At 44.1% G+C, this 17274-nt stretch overlaps 1 protein-coding gene across 1 annotated transcript in view; it reads left to right on the top strand.

Annotated features, from left to right (window-relative positions):
* LOC142497992 (guanylate-binding protein 1-like) overlaps positions 1–17274 on the top strand; it is an 851842-nt gene that overhangs the window by 94764 nt on the left and 739804 nt on the right. The window lies entirely within an intron of this gene.

Genomic DNA, 17274 nt, shown 5'->3' with positions numbered 1-17274 from the left:
CTTCCTAACCTCAGGAGGCGCTATTGCAGCTGTTACCACTGTATTTGATAGAACCCCCAATTGTGGTAGTCCTACAGGTGGGCATATTTTGCTTGTAGAGGTCGTAGCTCTCACAGGCATCTCTGTAGACTTTTTCTTTTTCTTTCCTTGAGTAAGTTTTACAATATCAGCAGTACTGTGCACGCATCTTCTCTCATTAGGTATACTGGATGTTCAGTTGCTAGGTAAAAACTTCTGTTTGCTTTACACCATTTACTTGCTAGGTTAAATCCCTCTGCTTCAGCCAAATAATGTGGTTTTCTGCTTGAGTTCAGTAATTTTCAGTCTCAACTTTGGGTATTATGGCATTCACTCTTCACACTTTGGGTGCCTGTTTTACTCCCAAGACACATTGGCAGACTTTACTAGCAGAAAAAAAAATATATTCTTTGCAGTGGAATATTTCTTTCACCACCGGCAGGGCGACTCAACACTCAGCAATTGGCTTTGGGATACCTTTTACACAGCTCAGCAATTCCTTTTTTCCCCGGTAGGGCAATTTTACCCTTAGCACTTGTTTACTGAAAATTCTATGCTTCAGCACAGTCTTGCATCAATTTTCACACTTTTCTTCATATACTCCATTCACAGCAAGTAGTCCTATGCAGTGTGGCAGCCTTTACTTGCAGAATCAGTACCGGTCGTGGGTCACCATCTGTATTCACTGCTTCAGCGAAACATTGGAAAACAACAAACGCCTGTCCCTTTTAAGGGCTAACTTACTTCTTGAACCCTGACTACGGATGGAAGGCAAAACCCCTATTTCAATGACCATATTACACTTTATTGTGATAGGCAAGTAAGGTTTACCTACTTCAGCAGTCTCTCTCTCTCTCCTCTTGGGATTGGGGAAAAGAGTTCGTCTGTGGTTTTGTGGCTTTCAGTGCAGTGTAGATTTCCTGCCTGGACGTGTATCCTTTTAATTCTGGTCTCTGTTGCATGAGATCTTTGTTTATGTTGTTCAGGCTGTTTGTAGGCAAAAAGCACAAAAAAATTCACAGGCAATCTCCGGGGCCCCTTTTAACTTCAAGGGCCACCTTTCGTCCCACTTCTGACGACCATATGTAAGAGGACATGCGCAGAGGTATGCAATGGAGACTTTTTTACGGTGAAATTAAATAAGGCTTTTATTGCGCCTGTTTCTTTAACACAAGAAAATCATCCAAACATATGCAAATAAGGGGTCAATCAAAGCTTCTGATCCACTTGGGAGTATTTCTAGTGAATCCTATGCAGTCCACAACTCCCTTTAGTTTGGCATGTCTCCCAGCCCCAAACATATATCTTGATATGTGCAGATATACAAAAAGTCTTATAAAGGAAAGTCTTATCTGTTTCTTGGTTGCTGCCTTTTCCTCAGGCTATATCAGCATTCAGGTTTAGAGGTGCTTTCCCCTGTGTCTTGCTGACAGCATACAAGCTTCAAGACATCTGTTCCTATGGTCAGTCCCACAATTTGTGTCTCAAAGGCAGGCTTTTCTAACAAACCTAATCAGCCAGGTAGTGTTGGTTAATTGACTACCATCAGTTAACAACCACACTGCTGGATTAGAGGCACATTTCCTGAACAGGGATAAATCCCCTGTTACACACCCGCTCCCAGAATCCAACCCACATTCGCTTGCATTGAGACGGGTCCTGACATCATCCTGCGCGAGCTGCCCCAGCCACTCAGGGAGGAGTATAGGGTAATAAGTGCTGGTTTACCCCAGAAGTATGCCTTGTTAATTTTCAAGCACCACATGTCCTACTTGGTGTACTGCGGGTGGGCCAACAATGTAAACTACGAAGGAAATCGTGAAAAAAGGGCGCTTCCTGAAAATTTAAGAAGGACTATTGTGGAGGAATTACGATGCTATTTTTCAATTAGTATTTACAGATCGCGTCTGTAACAGCTGATATTGGCGTCCCCCCGCCTCCAGCTGATGCGTGACGTATATGTTCAGTGGCGCGAAATCATTATGCTACAATCTGATTGGATCATAGAGGGATCCAATGGGATGTGAGGTTTAGCATGCTATTCGCTCGAGGCGGGGGGGTTCTATAGATCAGCAGTCCCAGAGTCTGTGTGCTAGTGAACAACACACAAAGGAAAAAGAATGCGATGTCAAGTGATTTTAATAGTAAAAAAGAAACCACAATAATTTGGAATGGTACAGCGAGGATTAGGGTACATGAGTGAGGATATATGTGAACATAAGTATAAACAGATCCACACATGTATTCATATTTAGTATAGCAAAATAAATATGACTATATGATCCGTTTTAACTCTATCTACACATTTGTACTTGTACTGCCTTTTTTCTAACAATGTAATAGAGAGATGCATACAAGACAGACTGCGTGGAATAATTGATTGAAGATTATATAAAAACAACAATAAAAATGATATATAAGTGAGATAACCAGAAATAATAATAAAAAAAATAATAAAAAATAATACTAAAACAAAACAATAATAAATGGTCAATCGAACAAAGATTGGGAGCCAAAATGAAATATAATAATAATACCAACAATTAAATAATAATCATAGTATAGATTCTAATCATGATATTAGATGAAGAAATAAAAATTATATATAACCATTATATAACATAATAATTATTTCAAAAAGTGTTTTAGTTCCAAATCGATGTTCATACCCTTGGGGGCTAGTGTCCCAAGGGTATAAATCCAATGCATCTCATGACAGTTGAGGAGAGATTCCCTATCTCCTCCCCTAGGGTGACTACGTATGTATTCAATGGCACTAAAAGAGAAAGTGTCAATTGATCTTTTCGGACAGTTAGTAAAGAGCCTGGCAACTGGGAATTTATCATATTTATTTTTAATAGTTCTAAGGTGTTCACTTATCCATGTTTTTAGAGGTCTAATGGTTCTTCCAATATAGCTGCTCCCACACTCACATCTTAGAATATAGATGACATAATTAGTATTACAGGTCAGAAAAGAACGCTGCGACGTTCGAAATGCATTGGATGGGTCTTTTGCCACATTAAAGTGCCCTTTTAATCATTTGTTTGTCCTGGTTTCTTCCTGCTCCGTTTGTGCTGGTGCGCTTTTTGGTCTCCCTTTTCCCAGAAAAGAATTGATCTTATATTTTTGGCCAGTATGTATATTTTTCAGTGATTTGTTAGGTAGAGCGTATCTGCAAAAATTGCAGGAACCGCATTTATAGAAACCATTCGGAATTTTAGTATTTTTTATTTCTTTAGACCTAAACATGCTAGGTGAGAGATAGCTTCCTAAGGTCTTAGCTTTCCTATTTACTATCTTTGGATTAGATTTGGTGAAAGTGTCAAGATCTCTATCTAATCGGAGAACCTCCCAATGTTTGTTTAAGATAAATCAGATGTGTTCCGCTTGTTTGGAATAAGTCGTAATAAAGAGAGGTATCTCTTTATCTTGACGTGTCTTGAGTGTTTGCTCAGTTGATCTATGATGACTAGAATTCTTAGACTTTTGTCTTTCTAATAAATCTGTTCTTTTAATTTGTTTGGCATGTTTAAGCGCACATTCGAGATCACTGTCACTGTATCCACGAGCTTTAAATCTAATTCTAAGTTGTTCAGCTTGTATTTTAAAATATTCCTCCGTAGAGCAAATTCTCCTAAGTCGTTAAATTGTATTAATAAAGAAATGTTTTTACTTGCACAAGACCTGCACAACTCCAGTCCTCGAGGGCCGCAAACAGGACCGGTCCTCAAGGACTGGAGTTGTGCAGGCTTGACTTACTGTATTCATAAATTGTATTCTTAACAACTTAATTGTATTCATAAATAAATGTTTTTACTAACACCATACTGTACACCTGTGCTGTAAATGTTTTGACTTTCTGTACTTCAATAAAGGAAATGTTGCATGTTTTAAATTGTATTAATAAAGAAATGTGTTTACTTACACCTTTGAAAAAGCGCCTCAGCGAAACGTGCGTCAGGTGGGAGGCGGCTACTGGACTGACGTCATGACGTTATGACGATCACACGCAGGGCAGAGGGTGAGAGGTACTGTTGAGTGCCGGTCTGTTCGCGAGCCATAATCATGCTGATTTGACTGTTACACACTGCACTAATGGCTACTATTAATGTTATATCTTATACTATATTAGTGAAAGCACTGTATGTTTGCCTGCCTGCCTGCCTGCCTGGATGTCCGGTGTCCCTAGGGGAAATCTCATTGGTCCCTTGGGCCACCCCCGCACACCTCTCATTGGCCTGAGGTGGAGGCACACCTCTCATAGGCCTGAGGCGGAGTGACGGGCGGGCCAAACACACCCACACACACCCACACTCTCTCTCTCTACCCTCCTTAATGGCTGTCTCTCTCTCTCTCTCTCTCTCTCTCTCTCTCTCTCTCTCCTCCCTCTCCTCCTTAACGGCTGCCCGGCCTTGACTCCCCCCCACCCCCCCGCCCTTCTCGGCCGCTGGCCCGCAACAACGGAACCCCCCCTATCACCACTCCGCGGGACCTCAACATCACCCTCTCTCCCGGTGCTCACCCGCTCTCCCGGTGCTCACCCACTCTCCCGGTGCTCACCCACTCTCCCGGTGCTCACCCACTCTCCCGGTGCTCCATCTCCCCTGGTGCTCCCTACCCCCCCCCCAGAGCACGCTGTCGCCGCTCTCACCTTCAGGCCTAGAGGCCCCGCCCCCAGCTCACCATCCCCGCGCGCGCTGCTCCCGCTCTCTCAGTCGGGAGCTGTACGGGCCACGGCCCACACCACCTCCTGACCTGAGCGTCTCAGCTCCGCATCGCCGGGGGAAATGGAGACCGCCGAGGAACCCGAGGAGGAGGAGGGTGCGAGGTAAGTAACCGCACGGGAAGGGATCTTTCACCCCCCCCCAGGGCCCGGCGCTTCACCCCCCCCCCCAGCCCTGCCCTTCACCCCCCCCCCGGCCCTGCCCTTCACCCCCCCCCCGGCCCTGCCCTTCACCCCCCCCCTGCCCTTCACCACCCCCCCCCCGGCCATGCCCTTCGCCCCGCCCTGCCCTTCGCCCCCCCCGGCCCTGCCCTTCGCCCCCCCCCTGGCCCTGCCCTTCGCCCCCCCCAGCCCTGCCCTTCGCCCCCCCCGGCCCTGCCCTTCGCCCCCCTTCGCCCCCGCCCTCCCTGCCCTTCGCCCGCGCCCTCCCTGCCCTTCGCCCCCGCCCTCCCTGCCTTCGCCCCCACCCTCCCTGCCCTTCGCTCCCACCCTCCCTGCCCTTCGCTCCCTGCCCTTCGCCCCCACCCTCCCTGCCCTTCGCCCCCACCCTCCCTGCCCTTCGCCCCCACCCTCCCTGCCCTACACACGTACACACACGTACACACACGTACACACACGTACACACACGTACACACACGTACACACACGTGCACACACGTGTACACACGTGTACACACGTACACACGTACACACGTACACACACACACGTAGGCACACGTATACACACACATGTCGACACCCATGCGTAGACACACACACGTATACACACACGTGTACACACACACGTGTACACACACACGTATACATACACACGTATACATACACACGTAGACACACGTATACACGTAGACACGCAGACACACGTAGACACGCAGGCACACGTAGACACGCAGGCACACGTAGACACGCAGGCACACATAGACACGCAGGCACACGTAGACACACAGGCACACGTAGACACGCACACACACGCAGACACACGTAGACACGCACACACACGTAGACACGCAGACACACGTAGACACGCACACACACCTAGACACGCACACACACGTACACACTCACGTATACACACGTACACACACACACACGTAGGCACACACGTGTACACACACACACGTGTACACACACACGTGTACACACACGTATACACACACGTATACATACACACGTAGACACACGTATACACACAGGCACATGTTGACACACGTATACACGCAGACACACGTATACACGCAGATGCACGTAGACACGCAGACGCACGTAGACACGCACACGCACGTAGACACGCACATACACACGCACACGCACGTAGACACGCACACGCACGTAGACACGCACGTAGACACGCACACGCACGTAGACGCACACGCACGTAGACACGCACACGCACGTAGACACGCACACGCACGTAGACACGCACACGCACGTAGACACGCACACGCACGTAGACACGCACACGCACGTAGACACACACACGTGCACGTAGACACGTGCACGTAGACACGTACACACACACGTATACACTCACACACACACATATACACTCACACACACACGTATACACTCACACACACACGTATACACACACACATACGTATACACACACACACGTATACACACACGTACACACACGTATACACACACGTATACACACACACGTACACACACGTATACACACACGTACACACACGTATACACACACGCGTAGACACATGTATACACACACGCATATACACACACGTGTACACACACGTATACATACACACGTAGACACACGTATACACGCAGACGCACGTAGACACGCACGCGCACGTAGACACGCACACGTATACACACACACACACGTATACATACATACACACACACGTATACATACACACACACACACACACGTATACATACACACACACACACACGTATACATATACACACACACACACACACACACACACACACACACACACACATATACATACACATCATGTATACACACACACACATGTATATACACACACATGTATACACACACACACATGTATACACACACACATGTGTGTGTGTGTGTGTGTATACATGTGTGTGTGTATACATGTGTGTATACATGTGTGTGTGTGTATACATGTGTGTGTGTATACATGTGTGTGTGTGTATACGTGTGTGTGTATACATGTGTGTGTGTGTATACATGTGTGTATACATGTGTGTGTGTATACATGTGTGTGTGTATACATGTGTGTGTGTATACATGTGTGTGTGTGTGTGTGTATACATGTGTGTGTGTATACATGTGTGTGTGTATACATGATACGTGTGTGTGTGTGTGTGTGTGTGTGTGTGTGTGTGTGTGTGTGTGTGTGTGTGTGTGTGTGTGTGTGTGTGTGTGTGTGTGTGTGTGTATGTATACGTGTGTGTGTGTATGTATACGTGTGTGTGTGTACATGTGTGTGTGTGTACATGTGTGTGTGTATACATGTGTGTGTGTGTGTGTGTGTGTGTGTGTGTGTGTGTGTGTGTGTGTGTGTGTGTGTGTGTGTGTGTGTGTGTGTGTGTGTGTGTGTGTGTGTGTGTGTGTGTGTGTGTGTATACGTGTGTGTGTGTGTGTGTGTGTATACGTGTGTGTGTGTGTGTGTGTATACATGTGTGTGTGTGTGTGTGTGTGTATACATGTATACACACACACATGTATACACACACACACATTTACACACACACACACATGTACACACAGATGTATACACACACACGTGTATACACACACACGTGTATACACACACACAAACATGTACACACACACATGTATACACACAAATGTACACACACGTACACATACACACACACGTACACATACACACACAAACATGTATAAACACATGTATACACACACACACACGTATACACACACACACACACACACACACACACTATCCCCAGCACCACCACATCAGCACACCGGTATCCCATGCCCCCCCCAGCACACTGGCATTTTCGGCTCCCCACCATTCCCAGCCCCCATCAACACCATCAGCACCCACACATTGGCACCTTCGCACCTCCACCATCGGCACACCCACATCCGCACCCCCACATCAGCAACAAACCCTCCCAAATCAGCACCCCGATACAATCACCATCAGTACAGCCACAGCAGCAGTACCACCGCACATGGGCCGCGTGGACCACTCCCCACCCAAATGCCACACCCACACCACAAACATCCCGGGCAACGCCGGGGCTCTCAGCTAGTAACTTATATTGAGCTAGCCTTAGTATCTACTGCCTCTTTAGCCATGACGATGGTGTTTGAAGCATAGCAGCCACCGCTGTAATAGGAGATTGTTATAGAGTGGTTACAATTACTTTCTCTTGTGTGCTACATTGTATGTTAGTAGCAGCTGCTGCTTTCAGTGTGTTTGATACACTTGCGATCCCACCCTCTGTGCTCATATGTTTGTTTCCTCACCACAGATTTTTCATTGCCATTACCTACCTTATGGATGTTTACATTGCATATTAACTAGGAGGCTATAACTTGAGACGGACTCGATCCGTGCCTCAGAGCCATCTAACACATTTTGTGGGTTCCTATGCATGTTATTCATTTACTTCTGGAGTATCCCTGTATTTGTATCCACTAGGAGATTTATTCACCCTGCTGCTATTTTATCTTTAGCGTGTTGGATGCTCCTACACGAGCTGTGATATTTTGACAATAATGATTATACCATTTGACATAATATCAATTTATGTGTCTTTATCATCTGTGTATTAGTGTGTTAACATTCACATGTTATACATTAGTAATTAACCCTAAGGTCAGTCCTTTTTACCTGCTTTGAATATACAGGCTTTTTAACTATTTTCATTGCTGGACTAGCGGGCTGTTTCCTCACCATTTGTGAGCCACTCTATTGCTAATTAGCAACCGGGTGTTACCTATCTCCCCTATGTCTCAGTTTTTGTATAGTGCACTTTAGTTTGTTTTATATGTTGTGTCACCAATGTTAGTTGTCTATCACTTAACTATTTAGCCATTTATTTTATATATTAATAATACAGTATTGCTTCTTAATTAATTCATCATTACACTTCAATTACAACGAGTGCTGTCAAAAGGGTGTTCTTGTCTCCCAGTTCTCAACTATCCCTTATCCCCTTTTGCACTGTTGTTATTACACTTCATTCATTATATTTTGGGCTGATGCGAGAGTCACTTTCCCCTTCCCTTTACCTATCTCTATTACTTACACAAGATACTGTACATAAATGTTTTTACTAGCAGTACACCATATACCTGTAAATGTTTTGAATTGCTGTACACTTTAAATGTTTTTAAATTGTATGTTTAAATAAATGTTTTTACTTACTCCATAAATGTTTTTGTACTTACTCCACCAATAAAAGAAAATGTTGGTTTGTTTTAAATTGTTTCATTGTCTCCTTTTATAACAAAATACAGTGTTTCTAGAATGTACAGTACTGTCCAGGCATACTATACAGTACTGTACTGTATACTGTAGGCATGCGCAGTACATCACGAGTATTAAAACAATACATGTTGTACAGGTATAGAATACACATATGTACTAGAATACATGTAGAATAAATGCATACTTTTTATTTTTCGGGTTTATTATACAGTATGTATATAAAAAAAGTATTGTATACTGTCTGAAAACAACAGCATACTGTTTCAGGTTTTCTATGAAGCTCTCAGTTATTCTATCCTAATCAATAACAACGGCCACTAAACTGTTGACTCCGGTACGTGGATTTTAAATCCGATTCAGCAATGTGCAGGCATTGTTACACAAAGCGATATTATCCATCGAAATCCCTCCATTTGCCGTTTTCCGCATGAGATGACAAAGTTTTCTTTTCTGAGGAAAAATAAAAGTACAAGTTTTACTGTAATGGTCAGTCCCCTAAAGAAGTTCCCACAGTCAGTCCCACTAATAATTTTCTCGGGGGGCGTCTCCTGTTCACATGCGCATGCGCTTACTGCAGATGTGATGACACGCATATGCGTTTCAAGAAGGTTCCAATGCGCATGCGCCTAGCTTTCCACCAATTGTTCAGTATCTACTGTAGAAGCTGCTCAGCCAATGATATTGCTTACAGGAGAATCGCTTGACTCATTGATATTTCAAAAAAAGAATAAAATACCGCAACATTACTCACCATAGACTTTGCCAATCAACTTGCGCCGAGCCACTGCCAGTCCCGTATTCTTGATTATACACGTAGGTGACAGCGGGACTACTACACCTGTAGTTGACAGCTGATGAGGCTGGAAATCGCTTTGGTACATGCAAGCTTGCTGGAATCTGTAAGCGAAATCCGGCTCAGGCTGCAGGTATCCGGGTGGGGACAGACAGCAATGGTTGCCGGTCACCAGGTTTTCACGGACAGTCGGACCGTTATTGGAAGCTGGCGCTGTCGCTAGCACATTGCTTGCCAGCGACTGACGTTTCTCAGTTGGTTTTAACATGACCTTTCGCCTTTTGAAGTCTCCATGATAAAAGATACGGGAAAAATCTGGTGCTACACACCAATACCCTCCTTTAACACCGGGTGCGGGATCAATACGAAAAAAAACACGGATCGATACATAACTTTTTCCTTATTGCACGCTTCCACACATGAGCATCTGGTGAAAATTTGTAAAAGTCATAGTTTTCGATAAAATACTGATAAATTTGACCGACTGTTGCCATCTTATCATCTGTTGCATTAATCGCGGCCCACATTAAATAAGCGTACGTTATATTGGGTTTTTGGTACACGGACTGCAGCGGTGCACTTATCTCGGCACTCTCAGGACAATAAAACAGCACCAGACACTGTGCATTTATTTTTTAATATGAAAAGCCTAAATTGATACATTATTGTAACTTCTTCAATACCAAGGTCAATTTACAATAGACCACTGTGTTTGTTTTTTAAACACCTGCAAGTCGACACATTACTGAAGCGCATGCGCATTACAATTCATGAATATCTGCCACCTGGCGGATACGCGAAGAATTGCAACCAATTAAATCCGAACCATTATCAATAAACACATCAACCGCGGGTGACGCCGACATGAATGCAACATGAATGCGGCATGCACGCGGTGAAGTGCGTGGCATTCGGAAAAAATCGCCGAAAAAATTTGGAGATGTCGGAGAATAAAAGTGGCCGCGGCTGTATGTAGGTATGTTTTATTCACTTAACAAAGAACCAAGAAAAACGTAAATGCACCCACCTAATGACCAATAACAGCGTAGACACTGATGCCCTGCAAATTTTCAACCTGTCCAGCCACTCATTTTGTGATAGTCAACTCCATCTGCTAAGGAAGGGACTATCTTTTTCACCCACCTCGGATTTTAATCTATTTGAGTGGGTGAAGGATTTAAATCTCTTTGGTAGACGTCTATTGTTACATAAATTCTATTCTAAACGGTCTGCCAATAACCCTAACGAACTCACTGATGGTATGAGTGTGCAGGAAAGACAGGATGTTGCGGATCTATGTCAGTTGTTTGACCAGAATACTTTGCCAAATACTGATATAACTGGTCCCTTCACTCATCTTAAGACCAAGAGCCATTTTACCCCGCCTATCACTACTTGTCCAGCTGTTGAATTATTTGTTGGTTGCGTTACTAGGGACCTAGAAGCAGAACCAAAACACTACAAATCTGAAAATAATCTCACATTTGAGGAAAGAACTGGCCTAAGAGATCTGATGTCCAATAAAGCCTACACTATCAAACCATCTGATAAAGGTGGCAACATTGTTATTTTAGACACTGAAGCTTATGTTAGCGAAAACATGAGGCTTCTCAATGACAAAGATTGTTATGAGACTCTTGAACGCAGTCCCACTTCAGAATATAAATCAGTACTGTTGAACATCTTACAGGATGCCCTTGATACGGACATGATAAGCCGGAATGAGTTTGATTTTATGTACCCCAGGTCACCAACTGTGGCAACATTCTACACCTTACCGAAGGTACATAAACGTTTACAGTCTCCACCTGGTCGCCCAATCGTTTCGGGCAATGGTTGTTTGTCCGAAGGCAGCAGCGTCTATTTGGACAAAGTCCTGAGAGACTTCGTCATCAGTCTCCCTTCGTATGTTCAGGATACGAAAGACACACTGAAGAGACTTGACGGCATCCATGTGACACCTCAGACCATTCTTATAAGTCTAGATGTTGAATCATTATATACTTCCATCATCCACAAGAATGGCCTCGCTGCTGTCAAATACTTTTTAACAAGTAGGGACTGTAGATTCAACAGACATAACTCATTTGTGTTGGACCTACTGAATTATGTCCTAACACATAATTATTTTGTTTTTGATGGGCTCTACTACCACCAGACCCAAGGTACGGCCATGGGTACGGCCTGTGCACCCACATATGCCAATCTGTACCTGGGCTGGTGGGAACGTACCCACGTTTTCACTGAGGAACTATCTATGTATACTGACCACATTTCCATGTGGATCAGATACATAGATGATATCCTGCTTTTATGGGAAGGATCGAGTCAACTTCTGCACGAGTTCGTGGACAAGCTGAATACAAACACGCTTAATTTGAGACTTACGACTGTGCTGAGTACCACATCAATAACATTCCTAGATCTTGATATCTATATTGATTGTGAACGAAACATCCAAACCAAGGTGTTCAGGAAAAGCACAGCAACCAACAGTCTGCTATTGGCACAGAGCCAGCATCCCAATAGCCTCATAGCAGGTATCCCAATAGGGCAATATCTCCGTCTCCGGAGAAATTGCTCCACGATCGAAGAATTCATTATTCAATCGAAAGAACTTCGCTCCAGGTTCCTCAACCGTGGGTACAGCATCAAAACACTGAATAAAGCTTACCATCGGGCATTACACAGCGACAGGGTCTCACTTTTGTCTAACAATAAGACAAAAACAAAAGACACAACAATCAGAGTAATTGGCACCTTTAACAAAAGATGGTGGGCCATCAAAAAGATCTTTGCTAAACATTGGCATCTTCTTCAGGCTGATGACGATCTGGTGAAAGTTATAGGACCTAGACCCACTATTACCAGCAGACGGTCTAAGAACCTACGGGACTCTCTAGTAAATAGCCATTTCCAGCGGGCTAGAAGTACAACTTGGTTGAGTCCCGTCAAAGGCATGTACCGCTGCCAGGGTTGTAAAGCGTGCCAACATATCAACGTTGGCAAAACATTCGCTAATCATGACAACACTTCACAATTCTGCGTGGATAGCTTCATTAATTGTCGTTCTACCAACGTTATCTATCTTATCACGTGTCAATGTGGTAAGAGATACGTTGGAAAAACAACTAGATAATTACGCAGACGTGTTCTTGAACACATTAATTCCATCAAACACTCTGCAGAGACATCGGTTGCTAGACACGTCTCACAATGTCATAATAGCGACACGAGTGTAATTAAATTCATGGGCATTTATCAATTGAAATGTCCCATGAGAGGCGGTAATATTGACCAATCCTTGCTTCGTATCGAAGCAGAATGGATTTATAAATTAAAAACCAGGAGTCCAAATGGCCTTAATGAGGGGTTCACTTTCACGCCCTTCATTTGATTTGGGGATTATTCGTCTGGACATAAATATCCATCTACTACACACTGTGAATATATAGTTCACTGGTCTCTCCGACATCCTGCTACGTCCTTTCCATTGTCCACTATGTAAATTCCCAGCTTTCGGTATTGATTTAATATATTATAATATTTCAATATTATTATTATTATTTAGACTAGTGACAATATTATTAAAGTCCTACGCCCAACAGTGGGCTTAGTGTTCGTGTAATGTGCGTATATGTGCTATATATGACAATCATTGACAATTAATTCTGTACATATATACATTTACGTTTCAAACATTGTTAAATCTATTTATCAATCACTGCATTTCAAGCCGACACATTGCTCAATAAACTACATTTATGGTGGATTGTATAAAATCATTTTTATTGGTATAATCACCGGATAATATAAATGTGTAATACAGGTCTTATACCCTTTCCCCCTCCTTCCCCCCTCCCCCCCCCTTTTCTCTCAGCACCCGGCATATTTGTTTTATATATAATATTATCTCTGTGCCATCAGCAGGTCTGAGACTGTTTCTCAGCACCAGTCCATCCCTGCTCACTATATACTTGCACCTGGTCATGCAGTATATAACATTGTCCCCAGGTCCATTGGGGTATAGATCAGACAATTTCTAAGACCCCATGCACGATCGCTGAACCTAGGGAGTCTCTGCAATAAATTTAGAGTCCCCGCGCATGCGCCATACCATCAGGCAGAATTCGCAAAAATTCACTAAGTCCCCACGCATGCGCTATCCATATAGATCACAATAGACAGTATTGGAAATATTTCTAAGTCCCTACGCATGCGCGATGAATACAGGCACTAATGGAATTATTCCTAAGTTCTCGCGCATGCGCAGTCTGCGTCTATGCCATTCGATGGCAGTCTCCAGGTTGCCGCGCAAGCGTCATGAGCATAAGATATGACTGGAATATTTCCTAAGTCCCCACGCATGCGCAGTGGACACAATCGATCTGAATTATTCCTAAGGTCCCGCGCATGCGCAGTATGTATGTATGGACTCCCAGACCGGGTTTAAAGTCCCCGCGCATGCGCATTAGATATTTGACTCGACGCAGATGTTTTGTGGCTTTATAAGCTTTAAAAACTAACGGAAAACAACGTGAATAAGGTTAGATGAAGGCACAACACTGCGGTTTTTAAATAAAACTGTGTTTATCAACTTCTGAGCAGTTTTCTGAGTCAGTTTGGAGGGGACTGTAGTGCGCATGTGCAACAGCTGTTATTCATTGATTTTGCAATTAGGGTGCTGTAAGGGTATAAAAGGGTTTAGACCTCATTCCCCCAGTAATACTTGTCCCTGAAGAAGCTCCTTTGCTGGAGGGAAACGCGCGTTGGACGCGCAATGTTGTCAGTCTCCTACTTGGAGCTGTTTTTAATGTAGTGTTTGCAGTATCCTGGGTGTAACTGAGAAGACCATATGAGTTAACCATTTATTAATCATTTATGGTCAGTGAGCCTGCTATCCTTGCACCTTATGTGAGGTGTCTTTAACCAATTGCTGTGTATTCAAACCAGCACTGCTGTGTTTGGAAGATCTATAATACAGCTATTATACTATCACATGCCAGCGCTATTGTTCAGACTAAATCTCTATGTCAATGTGCAAGGGAGCTATATTTAGCATTAATAGGATATTAAATCCTGTGGCCACCCACCTGAATATATTTATATACAACTCTACAATTGGTCTCATCGTTGCCCCAGAGGGGTTAACACCCTATTCATAGCATTCCCTGTCTTTAACATCCCATCCTATCAACTGGTACTGGGATAGTATGAATAACTTACGACACGATTGCTTAATAGCTATGATTTAATACAATTTTAATTCACATCACACGTTACTTTGGTAATATATGTTTTAAGGATTTATTAAAAGTTAATTTTTACACTTGGGTGGTGTGCATTTAAGTGAATTCTTTTGGGGGCACATTCATTTTGTGTTTCCCCTTCCCCTTTTCTGATGTTTTATTCACTATCTGTGTTTCACTAGAGTCCAAATATCTATTTATAAGCTTCACAGAATGTCATTAGATAACACTAGGGTTACATTTCAATGTGGTCATAATGATTCCACACATTGGGACCACTAGGGGGAGCTCAAGGGCAATTTTTAAGTTCATTTATTCATATATTTATTTATATATACATTCTAATCCACTATGTATTTACGGTTTTATTTATCATTTAGGCGTTTATTATTTCAATTAGTAACTATATTGTATCAACGTTTTATGCAATGTGAGGTCACCGGTCATTTTTTCACTTCCGGGTCACTGTGGGTATTTAAACCACGAACTGACATCCTGATCCACAGAGCCTGAGGAAGCTTGAGGACGCAAGCGAAACGCGTTGCTCGATCCTTTTGTTGTTTCTGTCTACCGCAGGCTTCCATAGACAGTAAGTGAGGGGTGCGTTCCAGACTATATCGTGCATTCCAACGCTCCAGCGTGCTGCAGACGCAGGAGGGAAAGATTCGCCAGCGCAGAGAACACCTCCACAACCTGTCTACACCCGGCGGATTAATGTATGTGCTGTTAAGTTTTTATCATCATTTTTATTATCATTAAATAAGTGTATACTACACCTGGACTCTCCATTTATATTTTGGGGGGTCTTGGAGGCACTGAGAACCTGAATGCAGCCTAGCTGATAGAAAATTGACGTGCAGTTCCAGGAAATAAACCCTCCATAAAGTCAAACACCTATGGGTTTTGACTCACACTGGCCTGTGTGAGTATTTGTATAATTATTTATTATCTCTTCTGAGATCATCCACCAGCCCTCCACCACTATATGTTATGATATACATATTGCTACCTACCCTTGGTTCTTCTTTACTTTGGGGGCAATTCGACATCCTGAGGACCTGTGTGCTGTGCAGCGGCCAAACGGGAGGTGTGCGGTTCAAGGAGAAGACCCTCTACAGAGTTAAACCCCGATGGGTTTTTGCTCACACTGGCCCGTGTGAGTATTGTTAGTAGTCTATTTGATTTTACCATCTCTTTCCCACTACGTGGCTACTATATTATCTCTGACTTTCAGTCACCATTAGCAGTGGACTTTCCTTTATGAAAACTCACATTGTTGATTATCATATTTACATATTTTTGTTGTGTCCATATGTATGTATGAGGGGATATATGTATTCTCTTTTTATATGTATCGGGTAGGTGGGGTTTTTGTATGCATTGGGGGGGGGTTGTATATATTTGGGGGGGTGGGGATTTTTAGTTGTATATATTTGGGGGTGGGAAGTTTTTTGGTATATATCTTGTGGGGGAAATTGTGTGAGGGCAGGGGGGGAGGGAATGAGTGAGTGTGGGGTAATTGATGGAGGGAGAGGAGAGAGGGGTGAGTGAGGAAAAGAGGGAGTATGAGTGAGACGCAGGGGAGAGAAATACATGTGAGGCGGGAGAGTGAGAGGCGGTGAGACGGAAGGGAGAGAAATACATGGGAAGAGGTGGGGGGAAGAGAGGGGGCTCGTGAGGTGTGAAATGGGGGCGACACGGGGGGGGCTGCTTAAAATGTTTGTCCTGGGACCCACGATTTCTGTTGGTGGCCGTGCGTGTCAGTCTGTGTGTCTCTCTGTGTCTGTGTGTGGTGTGTATCTCTCTGTGTGAGGTTTGTGTGTCTCTCTCTCTCTCTCTCTCTGTGTGGTGCGTGTGTGTGTCTCTCTCTGTGTGTGGTGTGTGGTGTGTGTGTGTGTGTCTCTCTCTGTGTGGTGTGTGTCATTCTCCATGTCCTGATGTTGGTGCGCTGGTGCTTCTGCGCAGGCGCGCCGATCCAGCCTCCCCCCCACCCCCAGCAGAGCTGCGGACAAGGAGGGGGTCTGTCTGAGTCCCCCGCCCGGAGCAGCCCCCACTATC

The sequence above is a fragment of the Ascaphus truei genome, chromosome 6, assembly GCF_040206685.1.
Source record: "Ascaphus truei isolate aAscTru1 chromosome 6, aAscTru1.hap1, whole genome shotgun sequence".
Lineage (NCBI taxonomy): Eukaryota > Metazoa > Chordata > Amphibia > Anura > Ascaphidae > Ascaphus > Ascaphus truei.
Note: the sequence above shows the minus strand (reverse complement) of the source record. Positions and strands in the feature narration are given on the sequence as shown.